This window comes from Phragmites australis, chromosome 3 (assembly GCF_958298935.1).
Source record: "Phragmites australis chromosome 3, lpPhrAust1.1, whole genome shotgun sequence".
Lineage (NCBI taxonomy): Eukaryota > Viridiplantae > Streptophyta > Magnoliopsida > Poales > Poaceae > Phragmites > Phragmites australis.
Genome location: NC_084923.1, coordinates 4763249 through 4784084, shown reverse-complemented (window position 1 = coordinate 4784084; position 20836 = coordinate 4763249).

Sequence of the window (20836 nt, the reverse complement as noted above, 5' to 3'; positions counted from 1 at the left end):
CCCGTTGACTCAGACAGAATTTGGACATGGGACTAGTACCGTTGGAAAGCTTATCTCCTTAGATTTCCAACCATGTGTGAAAACGGAGTCCGTATGCGTCCTGGGCGACGATTTTAGTGCGGACTGGTCCTGGACTCCGAAACGGACTCGAACTGGATTGGGCCTCCACCTTGGCTTGAGCACCCTTGCTGTTCTTCTCCCGTGTTCCTAAGTAACAATACATTACAATTATTCAGTAGCATCCTATCCTCATCAAAATATAAAGGAACACCAAGGAACGAGCTCACCTCATGATTTAGTTGACGTGCACGAGCTCGTATCAATGGACCTATTGTTGGAGGAATACTCGGTGTGTGTGTATCCGAAAGAGTGATGTCCTCATCATAACCCGATCCGATCCACTACCACCCTTGTTTTCAGATATAGCTTGTTCAAACTTATGCTTTTCAGATGTAGCCTTTTCATAAGTAGACTTTTCAAATGTAAAGTTTTCAAAAGTAGTGTTTTCAGACTTAACTTTTCGAGCGAAATTTCTATGGACTCAGTCCCTAAACTAGCACTGATTTTTTATATAAATAATAGCCCAGGAGGAAACTTGTCCAAACAAACGAAATCCTTCTCCTTTTACCAAAATGACCTCTGATCCTCGCCCAAAGAAATTAATGTTGGATCTTTTGGTTGCTAGGGTTAAAGTTCTGATGTGCTGGAGTGGAGACCTGTGTAGGGTTAGAAAGTCCAATGACTTCTCGGACACATATCTCCAACTACGAGTACGATCCACCAAAGGGAAACATCCATGGTGTCTACTGTAGTCAAGTACTAACATATTGCAGAACTAAAACACAACTATTTGTCGTTTACCACTTACAAATTTTTCCTTCTTTGCTAGTCTACGTTGCCACTATATGACTTCGTACGATAGATCGATACTGAGTAGAGTGAAACAGTTGTGTTTCTCCTGCACACCCAACACCGGGCGACATGAAGATGATTTCATGAAATGGAACCCGACGAGAGAAGAGAGGCGACCCACAAATACCTACAGGAGGAAGAACAAAAGATGAGAGAGGAGCAGAACTACCTCAAAGGGGATGCGCCTGAGGCAAATCGGGAGACGAAGCATGAGAGGGCATGTAGGGCTTGTGAAGCTGGACCTGAGGCGGCAGGGAAGGGAAAATACCTACACTGCATTCAGTAGAGTGTCAGTTGTAATCGACTAGTTCTAATTCTCTAAGGCATGTTAGGTTTAGAATCTGTACATATCTAGATTACTTTCAGAATTGTATTGTACATGCCAATGCCGTCGTTACTTTTTGTATGTGGCTTCTTTAAATTATCTAAGACATGTTAAGTTTGTCATCGGGACATGTCTATGATGAAATAAAAAAATGTACTGAACATGTCGCTATCGTAATTAGAGTCGATGTATGACATGTGTTGCTTCGTGTACTTTAACATTTCAATATTACAACCGGTATGGTTTAGTACCAACATATGTCTAGCCTGGCTATATGGATGTACACTAAATTTTACTTTAGTTGTGCCTCGTTAAATACATGATTTTTTTTTCTTAAATTAAAAAACCACTAAAAACAAACAATTAAAGAAAATGTATCTGTCGGCCCGTAGGTTGCCGACGACTGGCTTGTCGGCACTTGAAATACAGGCAGATACCTATTTTTATAATTTTGTAAATTTAGATATTATTTTTATAATTTTTAATAAAACAATATTATTAAAAAAATCTACTCTCTGCTCGGCAGCCAAGAAAACTGCAGTGCACCAACCAGCCTCTCTGTACCTGATGCGGATCTAGCCGTGACCGCTGCGTCTCCAAGGAAAGAGCTCTGCAATTGCTCTAGTTTTAGCTTCACCTTTAGATCATTGACAGCATGTTAAACATCACTGTCTTTTCAAATGCGAGATTTACCACGGATTTTACAAGAACGACGTGTTTCCGACATCCAGTGAGTCCTAAAATTACTGTTAGGATGAGCAGTCGTACTGGTAACTAGTTGGGATCGTTTTGGTCCCAATGGGCTCTACTTTGTCAAATTGTTTTGGTGTGATCATCTCTGAGACAGGTGACAGATGCCGCAGCAATCTCAACGACACATACACAGTACAACGGCCATAAAGTGACGGCAATTGGTTTAGTTGGAACGTTAAGCAAGGTGGCCGAGAGACCTCTTGCTCTTGGTCACTGTGGCCATGATTTCTGTTAGTACTAGCGCCCACTAGGAAGCACTGATGGGGTTGATTATCCCCTGCTAAATGCATGGGATTTAGCCTGGGATCTGTCCTGAAAAGAAGTGCCCTCCAATCTATGACACCAAGTGCAACGACGCTTTACCATATTTTTATCTTCCTTTTCTCCCCCTCTCGCTCACTCTCTCTCTTCTTTCTGTGCCTCCTTTCAGTCCGTAATGCACTTGCCGAAAAATTCCCTCTCTCTCCTGTAGTTACTTTAGCGATGCAAATTGGAGGATGATGACAAGCTAACCCACCAATGGAGGAATAATTCTAAAGCCAAGACTTTTCCGACGCCTTGGTGGAATCGGGGACGAAAAGAGGTGAAAAAAGGAGAAAGACGAGTGCATCGATCGCCTAGTTACCGGAGAACGACGAATTAAAAGAATGCAGAATGTGATTCGCCTTGTCATTGATGTGAAAATGCGGCTTGGGAATAACCCAACGGCGTGGATTATGGACCGTGCATGTCGCCGTCAGATTGCCTCTGTTTGCATATAGTTTTTATTTGACTCTGCGTCGCTGAGTTTCGGCGCTGTACGCGATTCGAACTGTTGCTCGTTTTTACACGATTAGAATGCGGCCACCACTGACCCCACGAAAGCGAATTCAACCTATGCGGACACTGATTGTAAAAGTTAAAATAAATGGTTAGAGTGTAAAAGTTGGATTATGATTATAATATGTAAAAATTGGATTACAATCACAATATGTAAGCTGACCAAATATCTTGATTGTTAAAATCTAATCTCTAAATTATAATAATCTAGCAATTAGCTTTCTACCAGTTTTTACAATTCACAATCCAGTTTTTATCATTCAACTTCTTATAATCTACAATCCATAAGTTACTTTTTATAATCTCCAGCTGAAACAAATAAGCCCTTAGTTTGGTTCGTAGAATTTCAGCTCTGAATTCTTAGACCATTCTCAATGCTAATTTTTAAGATATTAATTAGACATCCATTTAAACAAAAAGATGATATAGCAAATAATTTAGAGTGGAGAGAGAATAAGCTTGTTTCTTATAGAAGAAACTAGCTCTTTGAGTAATCCTAAATGATTATGAGATAATAAATTATTTTAAAAGATTTTAAGAAACAAACAACATATATATGTATTGGAAGCTTGTTTCTTAACATTAATTTTTTACTCTCTCTCCCCTTAGACAACTAAGAAACAAAATATTAGGAGTGGGCTAAGAAAATTTTTTAAATTGAAGTTGTGGACAGATAAAAATCTTTGATTTAAATATTTATTCTTATTTTAGACTAAAATTAGATATTTAGCCACTTTATTTTATTATCCAAAGTTCAAAATGAATACGGTCTTATTCCGAGCCAAAATCTTCAATTTGCAATCTGACACGCGCGTGATGGGAGAGAACCGAACCAGCTGCAGCTGATGGCTGGCGTTTGTGGCTGTGGCGCATGGCGACAAGGGAGAGGCTAGGCTAGCGGCCATGGATGGAATAAAATCAAGTCAATGTATATAGGCAGCCGAGCAGGGGTACAGGAAGGCGAGAGAAGCCAACCAACGCATGGACGGGGAGGAGACACATGCGTGACAGATCCGCCGATCGTTCGTGTGCGTTCGTGAGCTGGGAGTTGTGACCACTGGCTGCTCCGCTCTAAAGCGATCTGTGCTCGCCTCACATGGCTAACCGCCCTCCTGCTTGCCTGTGCTGTGCGTGCGATGTGATTTTTTCTTTCTATACAAGCATGGTTAAGGCCCACCTCATCTCATCGATCTACCCCTATCTATAATCTATCTTATCTAACACTCACGATGAGACAGGCAGAGAGAGAGATTTCCGTCTTGCTCTGCTTCAATTCGTTCCCATGCATGTTAGGGGGCTGTAGCCATGAGGCAGGGGCAGGTCCAATGATTCGCTTGGCATGCAGGTATGCTCATACAATGGATGGATTTGGATTTGTTGGGCTACCTCTCCAAGTTGTTGCGAAATTAAATGTCACTTCAAGGGAAGGGCAGTCTCTGGCTTGCTTTCCATCGATCGATCCGTGCAGAACTGGTGAACACTGAACGTACAGGAGGCTTTCTAAGCTGACACTACACCTCCTCCTTCCTTACACTTGACGCCACCCTTTCGCCCAATTTATTGCCCCTGTTGCAGGTGTACAATTACACTAGCTTGACAGAAATCAGTTGAAGCAAAAGATTGTTTACCAATGTGTTATGTTAGGATAAATTAAATTTCTCTATCGTGTTTAACTTAAAAAATCATACGAGTATAGGATCATATATCATTACCGCTAGACACGTAGTGTAGCGAAAAAAGAGTCATACGTGTCCACAGAGAGAAAGTAATCGATCACGTCGACCACAAAGATTAAATAGTCGATCTTGCCGTAGTGCTCTTATCGCCGATCAGCACCGTAGCAACGATAGTAACGTCTCCACGGTATCCACACGTACATGGATGAAACACATTAAGCCAATGTGCTAGCACCGTACCTAGCTAGGGCTTCGTAGGTAGGCCGAGAAGAGGTGACGTCTAGTGTTTTGATGGTCGAATCAACTATTGTGTTCGGCTCCTAGCTCCTCTTATATAGAGTATAATAATGAGCCTTTAATCACATTATAGCTTATTATGACTCTAAACCCTAATGAACATTTAATCATATTAAATCTCACTTGCAGATCCAGTCTGCATATATGATCGCCTCTATAGCATATCATCAACAATCTCCCATTTGTACTGGAGTCGATCATGCAAGTTTTTAAATTCCATCGCTTTAAGTGTATTCATATGTAAACGGCCGCTATCCGAAAATCCTTTCCGAATTGCAAGTTAATAGTGGTACCTAGTAGGACATATTGACTTCCAAATGTACACAAAGATCATATCGACTGAATATTGATATACTCATGCACCAATCCCTTTACCACACGATATCAGTCAAGCTCAAGGCGAGATACGTGTCACATTTGTAATAGTTCGACAATTCACTCAATCTCATAGTGGATTACTATCTTTTGATCAACTCTTTAATCACATTGGCATGACCATACACTCTCTTAATCCATCCACATCGAGAGGTTCAAAGATATCTCTCCCGTTATCTAGAAGGAGCAAATTACATCTTGATTGCTCATATCCCAAGATTTGTTTCATAGCATACCCAAAAGCTACCTTTATAACTACTCAGTTACGGAGTAGCGTTTATAAGCTCCTAAGTGTATTACTTCACATTTTAGAAATCAATAACGATCTCAGATCAAATGATTATGCAGGTACACCATTCGAGACTATAACTGATGGCACAATAAATAATATCACAGCAGTGTCTCAAGGTGGGCCCATCCAACACCATGTTATCTAACATGTGTCCATATTATTGGTTCAATATCTTCATATTTATGATCCATGAAACATGATCTTCTATCAGTCAATGTGCTAATCTATGAATCATTATTGCCTCACATAATGATACGAGATTAGGAATCATTTAAAATAACATCATAATAAAACAAAGAGTTTCACAAAGTAGTTACATACTTACTGATCAATGTATATTATAATTATTCAAGGAACCAAATAAATGATTATTCAAAAACACATAAACATAGGCATGATAAAATCTCTCACATGCACTAGACTCAATCATGCAAGTATCTAATATACATAGAGCTCATGTGCACCTCATGCTTGTGCTGCGAGAGAGGCTTCGTCAACGGATCAGCAATATTCGAATCCGGTGCACCATGCATATCTTTGCATCACCTCTATTTATGATCTCTCGAATAAGGTGATAGCACGTAGTATGTGCTTGGACTTCTGGTGCGACCAAGGCTCCTTGGCTTGTGCAATGGCTTCGATATTATCACAATGGAGGTTCATTGGATTAGATGCACTAGCCACCACACTTAACTCAGAAACAAACATTCTGATCCAAACAACCACCTTTGCAGCTTCAAAAGCTGCTATGTACTCGGCCTTCGTTGTTGAATCGGTAACCGTTTATTGTTTGAAACTCTTCCAACTCACCACACCTCCATTAAGGAAAAACACAAATCCAGAATACGATATGAAATCATCCTTGTCGGTTTAAAAGCTAGCATTAGTGTAACCATTTATATGAGCTCCTCTTAACCTCCATAGACCATGAACATATCCTTATTTCTTTTGAAGTATTTTACGGTGTTCTTAGCTGCTACCCAGTGAGCTTCACCTGGGTTTGATTAGTATCTACTTGTAACACTTAGAGCACAGAAAATATATAGGCATGTACAAAGTATGGCATACATGATGGACCCAATAGTGAAAGCATACAGGATCACACTCATCCTCTCAAGCTCATCAGGTGTAGCAGGACACTGACTCTTGCTAAGAGTCATGCCATGTGACATTAGCAAGAAACCATTCTTGGAATCCTGCATGCTAAACCTTTTCAGTACTTTGTCAATGTATGTACTCTGGCTTAATCCGATCAACCTTCTCGACATATCTCTATAGATCTTTATACCCAATATGTATGCTACCTCTTCTAGATCTTTCATTAAGAAACTCTTTCGCAATGATGATTTGACAGCATCAAGCATTAAAATATTATTCCCGATCAACAATATGCCATCTACATATAAGACTAGAAATACAAGTATGATCCCACTAGATTTTTTGTAAACACATGGCTATTCTTCATTCTTGATAAAGCCAAACCCTTCGACTACTTCATCAAAACGAAGGTTCCAACTCCGAGATGCTTGTTTCAGCCCATAGATGGGCTTTTGAAGCTTGCATGTCTTCCCAACATTTTTTGGATCAACAAAATCTTTAGACTGTGTCATGTACACATCATCATTTAGGTTGCCATTAAGGAAACCCGTTTTGATATCTATTTGCCACATCTCATAGTCAAAATATGCAACAATCGCTAGGAGGATCCCAATAGACTTACGACGAGAAAAAATATTTCATCATAATCAACACCTTAAATTTGCTTGAAACCTTTAGCCACCAACCATGTTTTATAGATATAAACGTTTCCATTCATATCTATCTTTTTCTTAAAAACCTATTACGCTCAATGTTTTTTGCGCCATCGAGCGGATCAACCAAGTCGCATACTTGATTCTCTCACGTGGATTCTAATTCGGATCTCATAGCTTAAAGCCATTTCTCAGAGTCTGGTCCCACCATTACTTTCGTATAGTTTTTAGGCTCACCATTGTCTAACAACAATATATTGCGCTGCCCCATGGTTAGAAGCGTGAACCGTTCAGTTGCACGACGTGCCCTTCCAGACCTACATGGGGTTGGTGGCTCAACAACATATTCTACAACTTCTTGCATATCCTGTTGAGATTCAGTAAGAGCTGAAACTCTTTCTTGTGTTTCTTAAATGTCTTTGAGTTGCACCCTATAAAGATATCATTCTAGGCAACAAATACTTTGCCTTCTTTCTGGTTATAAAAATAATATCATTTGGTTTCTCTAGGATACCCTATAAAGAAGCACTTGTCTGATTTGGGAGTGAGCTTAACGGATGTCAAACGTTTTACATAAGCCTCACAACCTCATATCTTAAGAAAAGACAACGCAGGACGATTCCTAGTCCATATCTCATACAACGTCCTCTCTACAGTTTGAGATCCATGTTGCTTTAAATAGTCATCAAACTCATAACTCAAATATTCACTCTCACAATCTAATCGTAGAAATTTAATTGTCTTACCCATTTGATTTTGTATCTCATTATGGAACTTATTGAAGTTTTCAAAGGATTCAGACTTATGCCTCATAAAGTAGATATAACCATATCTACTAAAATCGTCGGTGAATGTAATGAAGTACTGAAAACCACCTCTGGTTGTAGAATTCGTTGGTCCATATACATATATATGTACAAGGGCTAACAATTCATTCGCCCTCTTACTTTGACCAGTGAAAGGCGTCTTAGTCATCTTGCCAAGTAAACAAAATCCACATGTATCAAATGATTTGAAATCAAATGAAGTTAAGAGACCATCTTTATGGAGCTTCTCCATGTGCCTCTCATTTATATGACCCAAGTGACAATACCAAACATAAGTGGAATTCAAATCAGTAGACCGAAGCCTCTTTGCATTAATATTATAGATAGAGACATCTTCAAGATCTAGAATATAAAGCCCATTCACCAATAGACAATGACCATATAACATGTCATTTAAATAAATTGAACAACACTTGTTCTTTATTATGACTTCAAAACCACCATCTTCTTCCAAACATGAAGAAGAAATAATATTTCTACTCAAGGCTGGAACATAATAACAATTATATAATTCCAAAATTATCTTGAGGGTAATGACAAGAGGTAAGTTCCAACAGCCAGCGCAACAACCTTTGCTCCATTGCCGACACGAATATCCACCTTACCTCTTGCAATACTTCTAGCCCTTCTTAGTCCCTGCAATGATTTACAAGTATAAATCATCGCACCGGTATCAAATACTCATGAATCATTAGGATGAATAGCAAGATTAATTTCAATAACATTTATACGTAAAGTGGAAATCTCATTTCCCTTCTTTTTCTTCTTGAGTTCTTCCAAGTGCACCTTACAGTTCCTCTGCCAATGGCTAGGCTTGTAGCAGTGGTGGTAAGCATCAGCAGTAGCAGGGCCAGTCTTAGACTTTTCAACAAATTTAGGCTTAGAGCTTGAGGTCTCATATGAAGTCTGAGCTTTGGTATTACGCTTTCTCTTCTTACTATCCTTCTAAACCATCATCACATGACTAGAATTTTTCTTAATACTTTCCTCAGTAGTCTTTAGCATTCCATACAATTCAGCCATGCTTTTCTCCATATTATTCATATGACAGTTGAGAATAAATAGCTCGAAGCTCGCAGGGAGCGACCGAAGAATCACATAAGTAGCCAACTCTGAGATAAAGGGAAAACCAAGCATTTTCAGGCTTCAACGTAACTAATCATCTTGATCATATTAGGACTGACTAGGCTACCTTCTACCAACCTACACACAAACAAGGACTTTGAGGTATTGTACCTCTTAGCCCAGGCTTGGTTCTCAAACATGCTACGGAGTCCCATAATCATATTGTAAGTATCAATATTCTCATATTACTTCTAAAGCTCAGAGTTAATTATGGCAAGCATGAGATAACTAATATCAAGTGCATCATTAGTGTGCTTCTCATAAGCCTACTTTTTAGCGACTATGGCACCCTCTTCTATTTCAAGAGGATAGGGAACCTCTAGAACGTATTCCTTTTTCTCTTGCTTGAGAACAATTCTCATATTACAATACCAATCAATGAAATTTGTTTCAGAAAGCTTTTCTTTTTCAAGAATCGATTGCAAGTTAAAACTGAAAGCGTTACTAGCGGTAGGTGTTATGATCTACAACAGAAAATAAACATGCAAATTCAGGACTAAGTTTATGTGAATCTTCTATTAAACAATTTAACAAAAGATGCTCCACTATATGTTTTACAACCGTTTTCCCTCTAACGACATATAGTGTTCCAATATCCATATTCATTTAAGTTCTAGTGAGTTTTGGCATCACCGCTAGAAACTTAGTGACACAAGTAAGCAACAACTTGCTAATCACATCCCTATGTGACTCTTGTTTGCTAGGTGGCATCGAATGCCCCGACGCTCAACACCATGCCCCAAAGCCTAAATTTTTTTTATAGCTTTGTTAAGTAAATCAATACTATGCTATAGATGTCCGACATCCATCCTATTTAATAAGATAGTTGAAGGTACCTACTTTGGTAGACCTATCACACAACAATCAAATTTTAATAGGTGCAGGTATTAGAAGGACATCAATTACTTTTAATTTTTCTGAGGAAAACTATTCTATCATAATAATCATATCCACTACATATAAAACATAAAATAATAGTATAACATGAATATAAAAAATATCACAGATAATAAGATTAACTGTGACATAGTATGGCTCTTCCCATGATGATCTCCATCACCAAGCTTCATGTCCTTATAGCCATCATGCTCGAAGGTTTCATGATCATATACTAAGCTACTACACCTAATAGCTAGCAATGAATTACATGATAATATCAAGCATCACAGGTTGACACGTGAGCTGTTATACAATAACATGACAGTCTTAGACTATAATTAACCATGACAGACAGACCACAAAATTATATACACGCATCACATACATAATAAGGACATACCAGACACACCATTCTCTGCAAAAACAAGTTAAAGCATATAATCGAATTCTAATATTATAATGTGAAGATGTAATTATAGCAATCTATACGTGTACGCTACGCAATCTCTCTGAAATACATAGATCGTATCTATGAAACTACTATGAAAATCTCATCGAATTGATCATATTAAGCCGACTTTGAGTCATTCACAATGCCTCAATTTTCATTGGATCAACCATATTGATCATCGCATTAGGTTTTCTGGAAACGACGACAACACACAACCACGATCTACTATTCTTCTAGCCATGTACCGGCAAGCGCAGTTAGCCCTGATGGTGATTTTAGTAAGTAGGGGCAAGTCGCACCTGTAGCCAAGTGGGAGAGCAAGCTAATCTTTTGGTCATATAGTTCCATTAATTCACACCTCATCTGACCCCTATTACATCAAACCGCGCATCACCTGATTTATCACATAAACCGATCATAAGAACACCAATAGATCCAATCTATTACTACAACATATCAACTCTATATGACCGATACAGATAAAAAATTATATATGTAGACTCGGATACTACTATTGGGGAACGATTAGGCTACGCTAGAACAAATCAAATTTCTCTACCACGTTCAACCAGAAAATCATACGAGTAAGGGATCATGGATCATTACTGCTAGACGCGTAGTGCAGCAGAAGAAGAGTCGTGCGTGTCCACGAGTAGGAAGTAGTCGATCACGTTGACCACCTCGTCGACCACGAAGATGAAGTAGTCAATCTCGTCATATTGTCATTGTTGTTGACTAGCATCGCAGCAACAGTAGCAGCGCCTCCACTATATACACACGTACATGGATAAAACGTCGGTGTGCTAGCACCGCGTCCGGCTAGTGTTTCGTAGGGAGTTCAGGAGAGATGACAGCCATGATTTTAATGGTCGAATCAACTATTGCCTCCACTGCCCATGCATCCTCTTATATAGAGTACGCTAATAAATTTTTAATTACATTAAAACTCATCGTAACTCTAAACTCTAATAGATATTTAATTATATTAAATTTCACTTACATTTACCTGTATAATCACCTCTAAACCATATCATCAAAAGAATCGAAGGCTCCGGGTAGGTAATGCCAGGATCCATTGAGACAGATAGAAGGACGAAAAGAAAATACAGCGAAGTGCTAGTCCGAAGGGGCCAGACAACCAAGCCAAGCTCGCGTAGCGGTTCCTAGCCAAGGCAAACCGGGCCATTGCGATTGCAATATTGCATCGCTGACTGCGTCGCGCTGGCCGCGGCCGCGGGGTTTCGCTTCTCCCCTGTCCAATCCGCCGCCGTACTTTGGCGGGCGCGCGTAGGTGCGCACGGGCGCGCGCGGGGCAGGCCGTCCCCTCCTTTGACGTGGTCCGCCCCTGCTACGAGCCCGACGTCGCCGCGGCGCGCGATGGGAAAACGGCGAAAAAGGCTACGCGAGCGCGCATGTCACGCACGCACCACACGCGGACGCGAACGCGAGCGCGAGGACCGACGGGCGTACGCGACTGGCTGGCGTTCGACGCGCTCGTTTCGTTTCGGTTCGGTTCCCGCGCCGAGATGGTCAATCCACCGGTCATCTCCGATGGGGACGTCGCACCCAACCACTCCACCCCGAACAAATAATAAATTCCGGTCCTCTTTTTCTTTTCTTTTTGGGTTTTTACACTCTCGCTTTCTTTTTCTTTCTCTCTTCTCTTAATCCCAGCAGAGATTTGGATTATCTTGACACTTGTATGTAAGGAAGATTGCCATGACAACATCACACCTGGATCTGTCAGCCTGTGCCCTGTACAGTACACGGAGATGTTGCTACTACATACTACTCCCGGGCCTGCAGACGAGTGATGACGCGGCAGCAGCGATGGACGCAGTCGACGCTGAGCGAGGAGGTACGTGCAATGTTGATGTTGTGCTTCAGGTGTGCCTTGCTCATCGATCACGGGCAATGGCTCGTCCGGCAGCCAGCTTGGGCTTTTCCGGGAAACCAGACGAAACGGCTGACAGATTCAATGAGATAGTTGTGTGCCGGTTCCTGAATCCTGTTGACCTGACCCCCCTCCCCCTCCCAGGGCGTGGTCCATGTATCGGAGCGCAGAGAGAGAGAGAGGGAAAAAAAATGTATGGACTCACAGCGTGACAGCAAAAGGACTCGTACCTCGCCGTTCTAGCCCTGGAATCTCAATATCTCCCCCAGGCGTTTCTTGTTAGCTACACCAGAGTACGGCATTAATCATTGTACATTAGCGTCCCAAGTCCCAACTCGACCGAATGGTTTTTGACTGTGGTTGCAGGGATACGGCCGCGGTAAACTTTACCTTGCTCGACAGAGACCGGCCGACGGCGGTGCAGGGAGGATACGGTCGTACGACAGTGGATCGGTGACGACGACGTCTACACATGCCCGTCGATGCGCTTTCGATGTGCTCGTTCGACGCGCTTTCTACGTGTTGTGGTTGGAGCCTGCGCGTCCGATCCATCGATCGCCAGCTCCAACTGGACGAGGAAGGCAGGAGCAGGACGTACCGGTGATTCCGTTGGTGCTCTCGTTATTATTGCTGGCTCGCAACGTCGCGATCGCATGCCACCGCTTGCCCACCTGGTCGGATGGAGACGGCTGGGCGGCCGCGCGCAGGCGCAGCGCAGTCACCGCGCCAACCACCCCCCGGCCCCCGCGCCGCGTTGTCGAATCCGTCGGTTTCGCCAGCGCAACCGGCCTGGCCTCGGCGCCCACGCCGACGCTACGAGGCAGCAAGCTGCATGGGCCTCCTCGCCGTGCGCTGTGTGGGCCGAGCCAACTCAACTGGAGAGGCCCGTCTGCATGCACAACTCATTTCGAAACCGTGTTCCGGACCCAAATTCACCGCTGCTTTTGAGCCCATAGGCCCAACCGAAACAAGCCGCTTCTTCTCACCTCGCCTGGGCGGAGTTTTTTTTAATATTTTAAAAGTAAGAATTATAAAAATAGATATCTATTTTAAAAAGTAAAATTTATCGTTTTAATGATATCGAGTTATTTAATTATTTGTCACTCTGACCGTTAATAGATTTACTACTATGATCTATTTTTATGACTCAGATGACTTTATATATCGTTGAGATACTTAATTGACACGCGTTAAGAATAGTGAAAAGTTATATAATACTCCATTTGATTGCAAATGTAGGTCGTTTTAGCCTCCTCAACTATTCTCTAAATATAAGTCGTTCTCGAACTCTTATGCACTTTTTTCTCTTTTGTTTTCTTCTTGCCCTTGTTTAATAAATACTACCACTCTCACAAATAAATAAGTTATCTTTTCCAATGCAGAATAAATGAAGGGCAACAAGGTCATTTGATCTACTTTCTTAATTCTTGTGCACAAGTCTACGACCTACATTTGCAATCGGAGGGAGTATGGTGATTATCGATGACACATGAACCAGAGGTTCCCGAGATTTAAGGCCAGATCAGTGGGTTGTCATGTGGCGCCCTCCCGCAGGGATCATCTCCGCGAGGTACGAGAAGACTAAGTCCCAAGAGAGGGTGCTCAGGATCATGAACAGTGGCTCCCGAGCACCCGAGTACCCCGAGGACTCAAGTGAAGTTAGTTCTGAGAGAGAGAGCTCGGGACCGTGAATAGTGGCCTCTGAGCACTCGGTTCCCTAAGGACCCGAACAGCCAGTTCCGAGAAAAAGTGCTTGGGGCCATGAACAATGGCCCCTGAGCACTCGGTTTTCTGAAGATCAAGAAAGGGTATATCCGGGAGAGAGTGCTCGGGGCGGCTAATAGTGGCCCCCGAGCACTCGATTCCCTGAGTACCTAAGAAGTCCTTCGGCGGTGGCCGCCACAGAGGCCCAGCGGCGAGATGTCAGATGGTGAGAGGCCTGATGCTGCATTTAAGAAGGCGCGTAGCCTGTCACCTCCAACTACTCCCTCCACACTTTTTGTTAGTCCCTGCCACGGCCTGGTAGGGAGACGTGGGGATATTTAATGCACGGGTCCCATCGCGGGACATCCGATGCGCCTCGGGATAACATCGCGAAATCCAAAGCGCCCCGCCTACCGTCCTGCTGTATCAGACCTGCTCTGAACGGGCAGGCACACCGGGTTGCTCGGTGGGCCCTCTCCGTGGCGCTCGTTGAAAAAATAGCATGATGACTTATAAGACCGGACGGGGCGTGTTTTCAACCCTCCCCGTCACCTCGCGCAGCAGCCCATGATGGTTGCTTTCCATTTATGGCGTCTTGGAACTCGCACCATCCTTTTCTGAGCACGCTATCGTCCCGACGGGTATTTAAGCCGGACGAGCTCCCCAGAGAAGAGAAGGACTGGTGGAGCCTGGACAGTAGTAAAGACAAGCACAGAAATTCAGATCGTCGAAGAACAAGAAGCACGAAGCTTTAGACTAGACAAATATTCTTGTAACCCAGCAAACATTCAGAGAAACATTCTCAAAGCATTTATAGCATACATATAGAAGTATGGTGTTACGCTCAGTGCGGCTCGAACTTGTCTAAAAACCTCCTGAGTATTTACCTTTCCTGCACCCGATCCTTCCATTCCAACCGCATCGCATTTACGACCATTTATTTTACTCACAAAACAGATTCAGAATCATCCCGATCGAATCTTAAAGGGATCCTTCCGAATCCTTACTTAAGTAGTTCACCCTCCGACAGTGATATTAGTCTATTTTTTATTTTTTTTAAAACAGACGAGTAGTTTTTTTTATTTTCGAAATATAAAAATAAAAAAAAATCGTGGAGCGTTGAGATCGATTTGCCCCCCGCTCCCGCTCCCTCTCTGTCTCTCTCTCTCTCCGTCTCTTGCGATTTCCCCGCGAAGTTTTGCTGGACTCCGCCCCGATCTCCGTGCGGCTGCGCCCGTTCCGGCTCCAATGCGGGTCCCGTCATGGCACTCTGCTTCGGTTTTGGCGAAAATCGCGGCGCGATCCCCCGCTAGGGTTTCGCTGAGTAAGGTTTCCCGTTCTCCTTTCAAAATTTTGGTGATGTCATGGCTTGTCCCGCTTTTTTCCGTGGCGCTAATTGGTGGCTACAAGTTGTTGTAGTTCGTGCTTCGTTCGTTTGAGCGCCGCCTGTGCTTTCTAGTATCGGAGCACATTTGTTGCGCTTTCGTATGCCCTTGTGCTGCTGCTTAGATGTTTACGTTCATTGGGAGGCTGATGAAGTCCCTTTAAGCCTCAAGTGAGATGACCATGATGCGAAGAGCAACCTGAATTATGAAATGTCTCTGGTTTATATCATTGCTTATTGAGCGGATTAATCGGCTTTCCGAGCGTTTGCACGCAAGAGAAGCAAGTTACCGGTGACCTCCAATTGCCCTTGCATCCTGAGCTGGTGACACCAGGAATGATTGCTTGATATTTTGACTGTAGAAATGTTGTTTTATTAGGGGACCTTTGATACATCTTACATATGTATTTTAGGAACTTAGGACTTAGAAAGATTCGTGACTAACGGAGTTGTGGTTGACTGGAAAAAAAGATGCATTGTGTTCTACATATTGCACCTATCAGTCACCATGTTCTGCACCCTTGCAGATTTCAGCCACAGTTTTCATTGATTCATCGAACTTCCTATGCTGTGCAGATTGCAATCATTGTTCATGGACATAATGTAATTGGAGAGATAACATTCGTTAAAATGCAATGGAGACATGAATGATTTTCCCTTCAAATGGGACTTATTGTTTTCTCCCACTACATTTGGATGCTTTGAAATCCTATCATAGGCAAGTTCCATGTCTCCTAACCTTTCTAATTAGCGATTAGCACTGTACTTTAGCCTTTAGATGCTGGAACCTAGAGTTATCCTTATATATGTTAAAAAAACTATTAGGTTGACTAGTTTTCGACAATCAAAACATCTATCAATCTGAAACCTGTAGTTATCTTATATTCTGAACATGTAGGTGACCAAGAAAATATACTGCTTGATTACTATTAAGCAATGTTGTTAAACACAAAATCTTGGAAGGGGACTGTGTTCATGTAAAGCTTCACTAATCATCCACCCCCCCCCCCCCTCTAAACCGTGCTGCAGTTATTATCCTACTACTGGTCTCATTGTAAATTCTGTTTGAAAGTTCCTTTAGTATAGCTTGACCAGGTAAATGCAGATACATTACTTTAATTTAGACATCTGCATGTTGGTTTTAGTCTCATTTTGGTTTCTGGAGACTACAGAAACGGTCTCTTTTGGATATCTTTGCTTCTACTTTGGGTTTTCATGGTAACAATTCCCAATTAGCAATTGCATCTTGTGCTAAACTTTTACTCGATATAAGAAATATGTAACCCTAGGTCAACATGTTAGTGTGTGTACTTTATTTACCTTGCAAGGATTGATTTAACCAGATGAGAGTAGCTTGTTTCATTCATATACGCTCTCTTTTTGTATGTTATCATATGGAAAGGTTGGCAAAACTGCGAAAGTATACATGCAGTGAGAGGTGAACAAACCATAACCATCCCTGAGTCAAAGAAAAGGGAAAAAAAGTCCAACCATCCCGTAGAAGGTATCTCCATTCAGATCATCTCCAAAACTTTAAGGCGATTGCAAAATACTGGGACTAATGCTAACAACTCTAATCTCGTCTCCAGCCTAACTACAGATTTCCATTCCGTATATGAAGAGATACCTTATACATTTATACCTACAGTGCCCCACTTGCAGTAATTAGTTTTGATTGAACAGATGTGAATACACCAAAAGTTCAGAAATGAATATGGTGGCCACAACATGCACGAATCAAAGAGACCAGAAACTTTCGGTGTCAAGATATGCACTTGCCATGAACTTGGTCGCTTCCTTTACTCAAACTCACTTCCCCCACTTTACTCCCCAGTTGATATAAATCTTATTCAGCTTTATGGAAATTAGGTATTTATTTGCTTATCCTACAGTCATTACTCATTCAAACATTGTTATTTAACTCTAATGGTACGCAAACTTGGCAGCAGTCATCTTGCTGTGCTCTGTTTACATTGCTTCTCAGGAGCTCTTTTCCATGTAACTTTATTTTCATTGCTTCTCAGGAGCTCTTTTCCATGTAACTTTATTTTCATTGCTTCCCACGTGAGTTGTTACAAAGACCACAATGATATCCTGTCGTGAATGCCTTCCACCCTCAACTTCAAGAGTAGGGTACAGATTTAGATGCTGCTGATCCTAAAACCATTGATGCTCTCAAATAGTAGCTTTGGTCTAGAAGTATTTATTCTATTTCTCATGTACCAACTGTCCACCCTAGTCTAATCTAGCTTTCAATGATGAGCATCTTGAGGTTGTGCAGCAAGATCTGGATTCTTTTCCTTGTTAATTCAAATAGCTATATTGTACTATTTTGGCTGTTAGCACCAAGAACATTGTCAGGGCTCTTGTTTGAATATTCATCGTAAGTAGGTCTTGGATTTCCCATAAGTGGGCGTATATTTTGCCAGTGTTTTCAATGAGACAGCTGACCTTCAGTATCTCCAGATAAGATGATACCTTTTGTGTCAGAGTGATACCTGTCATTTTCTAACTCTGTTTAAGGACCCTGTTAGTTATATAGAGCGAAAACTTCTTGCATAACAAACTCAACTTGGTTAAAGAATTCCTTTATTTTGCCTGTCTATATCCCTGAAAGCGTCCGTAGGTATGATCTACTTATACCCAGGAATCAGGATTTCTCTATTCAGTGATTTACAAGTTACAACATGTGCTGACAGTATAAACTAATTGAGATCTTTATAAAGTTTGTTTCATCAGTACTCTTAGACAATTTCATCATGCTGTGCGGAGATCCACAGTCAAGGGTTTGTAACTGATTGCCAAATCATGTCAGTGTTGAGATAGGAAAGGCCATTTTTATAATCCCACATATCCTAATCATTCTTGAACTGGCCCATCCTCTTGAGGATCTTTTAAGTATCAAATCATGAGGCTTGATCACTGTCCCTGGTTGATCTGCAATACAGATTTACTTAGTCCACATGATTTACATAAGCTTTTTCAAACTTTACGCACAAATAAGGTGGCGGATTAAAACTAGGTGAGGCAGGTGAGAGCTTGTTAATGTAGACCTACATGCTATGATAATGCATGTGATTCCTACAGTCTGTTTAGCAGGCAAGGCCTACTTGGCCTATTGTTTAGTAGATAGGCAGTACTATTGATTCTCTTGCTTGATCAAGTGTAGACTTAAACAAAAGATTGATCTCACTTGTGTGTGTGTGTGTGTGTGTGTGTGTGTGTGTGTGTGTGTGTGTGTGTTTGTGTGTGTGTGTGTGTGTGTGTGTGTGTGTGTGTGTGTGTGTGTGAGAGAGAGAGAGAGAGAGAGAGAGAGAGAGAGAGAGAGAGAGAGAGAGAGAGAGAGAGAGAGAGGGGGTGTGTGGGGCCGAAGGGGGTTCTGCATAAATAATATCGTGTCCACGTCAGACAACCTGCATTGTGTTTTCACCTAATTGGATTCAGCTACATGTGCCCCGTCAGACATGCTGCCATCAGGATACGCTTAGATCGTCACCCACTAGGCACTAGCTGGTTTTGATTGGCGTTTTTTGGCATTTTATACTGTGTTAACATCGTACTTAAGAGCTATATGGTCACTTGCTGAGTAGCTTACCCTGCAATTGGTATTATATACAAGTCTTTTGATTGTAATTATGCTCATTCCATAGCTAGGGCTATTAGCTTTATGGAAGGGTCAATGGGTCAATTTTATAAACGGGAAGCACCTAACGATCCATGATTATTTTACTAGTGGCAGTGGATCCAATGATAATTTGTTCTGCATCTATATGCTGTCATTGGCTGGCTAATCAGATCTTTATTAGGCTAATGGGATATTTATTCTCTAACTATTGGGCTCTTCCTATGTCATTAGTTCGTCATGATCAATTTATCTCATACTACAACATGCAGGTTCTGTATCTATATAGTTTAAATAATTGGTGAGATTTAAGGCCCCTCTTCACTTTGAGGACCACAATTTCTTACAGTAATCTGTCAAAAAAAACCTATAGTTTTTCTAATTCGTTGAGAGTAAAAGACTAGGATCTAAAACCATTTATTTTGTTGGGATCAGAATATAAGCCTTAGATATCATATCTAGATGTTGCAATTATTACATCTGTGCAAAAAATAAACTATACCTTCAGTCATAGACATTGTATTGTATAGCAAATGCAATTGTATTCACGAATCTAACCGTATAGTGTCACGGGCTATTCCACTAGCTAGTATTCGGTTTCCCCACTGGTATCATGTAACCGTAGATCTCCATTAAGCTTTTGGAGGTCGATGCATAACCATTATTTGAAATTTGGGATGCTATTTCTTGATCTACCGATATACTTGGTTGTGACGTAATTTGATACATGCTACATAGATTGCATAAAAATGACCAATCACATTGAACTGCCTGGAAACTATACATGTTGCGCAATGACATTTTATATGGTCCACTTTTGATTAGTCACTGACATGCAAAAATTTTGAGTTGCAGCTAGGTTTTCCTTTAGAGTTCCAGAGAAGCTGGTATGAAAATGCAAGTACAAATGCATACACACTACACATGATTGCACTGTAAGTTATTATTGCCAAGATCACATTCTAATATTGTCTCTTAAGCTTCTGGAGGTTATGAGGGTCTAATCTTAGTCATAGTATCATTATTTGTCACTAAAACAACAAAGAAAAGCTTTTAGTACAGCTGGTAGTTGCACTATAGCTTCTGTACAGGTTGCATTGACTGGTCAAACCTTAATAATTCTTCTGAGTTGTGCAGCAATTGTTTCCTTGGAAGGACCTATTCATTATATGATTTGTACATATACTAATTTTGCACACATATTTGGTTCCGTAGTTCGCTACATCTAGCTATTGTTGCTGACAGAACTAAATGTTGTGGCTGGTGATTTATAGTGTTTTATTGTAGTAATTAAGATGCTGTAGCTAAATAAAATTTATTGCAACCTATTTTAAGTTGTGTGTATCTTTCTATACTTATTTTTTCACTTATTATAGCTGAAAGCCTGAAACCTTGTACATGATTATGATATGCTATTTGGTCAAGCCTAATTCAAACCCCAAATTTGGAGATGGCGATAAAGTTATTTTGTTAACCCTTAATGCACAAATTGTATTATCATATGCCAATAAAGAGTACATTCTCCATATTTTTCACTAATTAACATGTAACTAACTCGCCAGCTGTTCCATTTTTTTCTTTTCAAAAGCTTTCAGTAACAGAACAAAAATGAGTACAGTTGGATGCCAAAGGGTTTATATAAGTAACTGTTTTTAACAAGATTGCTTGTATAAAACTACTTGCAATCAGATTATTTCTTTTGTTCACCTCCATTATTTCTTTGTTGCAAGGATCTGATGTATCGATAGCC